This window comes from Euphorbia lathyris, chromosome 5 (assembly GCF_963576675.1).
Source record: "Euphorbia lathyris chromosome 5, ddEupLath1.1, whole genome shotgun sequence".
Lineage (NCBI taxonomy): Eukaryota > Viridiplantae > Streptophyta > Magnoliopsida > Malpighiales > Euphorbiaceae > Euphorbia > Euphorbia lathyris.
In genome coordinates, this window is record NC_088914.1 from 82723485 (window position 1) to 82726192 (window position 2708).

The 2708-nt window shown below is 33.4% G+C and overlaps 1 long non-coding RNA gene across 1 annotated transcript; it reads right to left on the minus strand.

The window, feature by feature from the left end:
- Positions 1-242: 242 nt before the first annotated feature.
- Positions 243-1898, minus strand: LOC136231153 (uncharacterized). The gene is made up of 2 exons (XR_010689707.1): positions 1584-1898; positions 243-1123 (listed from the first exon to the last, which is right to left on the minus strand). It is a non-coding gene; the product is annotated as an uncharacterized lncRNA (long non-coding RNA).
- Positions 1899-2708: the final 810 nt, after the last annotated feature.

The window sequence follows — 2708 nt, forward strand, 5'->3', positions numbered from 1 at the left end:
CATCGAAAGCAGGAGATAAACAATGATCAATAAAGAAGCTTAGTGATATAATGTAATAGGTCATAAGCCTACAAATATAATGAATTCCATTGCATAATTGGCATTACAATAATATCTCTTTCAATCCAAAAGTTACTATTCCTAGGACATCCTATTAAGTGTTGGTGCCTCTGTATAATTAACTAGAGGCATCAAACTAATATTAAGATACATTAAAGTAACAATCATTTACAACGGAAAAAAAAAATCATTAGAAGAATTAATTGAGAAAATAAACTTTAGGCACTGCAATTTACATTGATTTCAAAATATCATTATACTTTGTTACCAGATCTACTTGTGTTATCGGCAGAGAAGCCTTTGTCATGCATTTCACGAATGAGTTCTGATGCCCTTTGACTAATCCTCGTGCTGGAGAACTCCACGAATAATCACATTATAAGAGCAACTATCCGGTGAATGTCATTGTCTTCAGAAGCTTCTAAATCAAGCTGATTGTATCTTTAAACCTTCCAACTTTGAATAAGCCACAAGCCATCAATTAGGATACTATATATGGATATATCTTGTCCATTTCCATTTCTTGAAATGTGCGCTTTCCACATTTACAAAAGTCATTTATCAAAGCTTCCTAGGTTACAAAAGTCATTTTTGAAACCGAACGCAGAAATCCAAGTTTGTTTAACCTTAGATACGAATCGCCAATTTTTCGGCATTTCAATTGCACATTCCTTCCTCGCGATACTCCTCACGTGTCCCTATAAAAGGCATCTCTGCTAATTCATTCTCATGTATTCTTACTGATGCTACCGCTATCATTTCATCTCCCTTTTCTAGAATTGCAGTGAAGAAACTTGAGTAGTTGAGTCGATGCACGTTGCAGCCGTGATTGTAGACGATATTATGAATCAGATTGACTCCAGTTTCATTGTCAAATATCGGCAAAAAACACTCTTCCATTATCTGTAATGCCACAGCCAATTTTGAACTGTTGGGAGATAACACAGTTCCATCGTCATTGTCATCAGACCGGCGAATGAAACTCCAACTAAACCCTCGTGTTTGACTCCTATAAGTTCGTGCAATTTGAAGTGTAGCTCTTGACATTTGTTGCCACAGAAAGCTAAGGATGGATTAATAATAAATGCAGTTCCAGGAGCATAAGTAAATGTTCACATTATAGAAATTTTGTGACAATATTTGCATAAACAATAGATGCAGTTACAGGAGCATAAGTAAATGTTCACAGAGCAGGTTTACGCAAAGGCATAAGTAAATGTTCGGTGAGCTCAACTGCCACATTTATGCCAATTAATCAAGATGTTGTAAATTAAAAACTTTGTTTGGTCTATGCATTTGATAAGGTAATCCATACAGTAACAACATTAGACTCTATCCCCTTTGAATCATCATGTTGATCATATAAGGACCCTTCACTATAAATCCTTCTTTACAAAGTTGATCTGATTAGACTGAAAACCAAACTTGAAAGTTTTTGACAAAACAGAGAACCCAAAATTAACACGCCCTAAACAGCAGAAGCAATAAATTAAAATGTTACAAAGATGAGGCTTAATTCTCACCAATTCCATCTGATTCGACAAAGAAATATCAGTCAGAAAATCTTTCATCCTAACGAGTGCAGATAACAATTTGGTGAACTCAATCACGGAAGGTCGAGGATGCATACTAAGAAGCTGATCAAAGGAAGCGAGAACGAGGGGAAGGTGAAGCTGAAGCGGAAGAAGAGAAAGAAAGAAGGCGTTCGAAAGTGAAGGTGTAGTTGATCTGAGACCGATTTGGGGGATTTGGGTTGGCGGCGGTGATATGAATGGGAAATCCCTAACAAATAAAGATGGAGGAATTGAAACGATAAGCTTTGGTAAAGAATAGGTTAATTTAACAAAAAAAAAACAGGGGGGGGGGGGATTAAGACGGATTCTTTTTTCCCGAAAATCTTGGTTCGCAATATTATCAAGTGATTTTTTTTAATATTAAATTTCATGTATATGCTGTAATTTATGTTAATATAATATGTAATGCAATTTGATTTAATGCTGAAATTAGTAAAATGAAAGAGCAGAAAATCGAGTTTGAAAGAACTTATAGAAATTGATTTCTCAAAGTTCTTCTTATTTTTTACTCTCTATCTATTCTAGTCAATAAATTTTTATTTTTATTTGTCCACGTCAATAGATCGAATCGCACTAACGAAACGTGTCGTCCAAATCCGATGAAAAAGTTAAATAATGACTAAAATTATAACGAAATCAATGACGATTCTAATGCTGAAATTTGCAAAATGGAAGAGCAGAAAATCGAGTTTAGAAGAACTTATTAGAAATTGATTTTTGTAGGTTCTTTTTACTTTTTACTCTCTATCTATCCTAGTCAATAAATTCTTATTTTTATTTGTCCACGTCAATAGGTCGAATCGTCATCCAAACTCGACGAAAAAGTTAAATAATGGCTAAAATTATAACGAAATCAGTGATCAATAGCTCAATGTGGAAAAATAATTGATTATGAGTTTGATTTTTAAAACATGTAATGTTCAAGGGCTTAATTATGTTTTTGCCAAAAAAAATACTCTATCTATCACATTATATAAACATTTTAGAAAGTAATTTTTTAAAAAATATAAATCTACAAATTTCTAGTTCTATTTTTCGCTCTAAACATTGAATATTATTTTGCGCAAAGTAAAA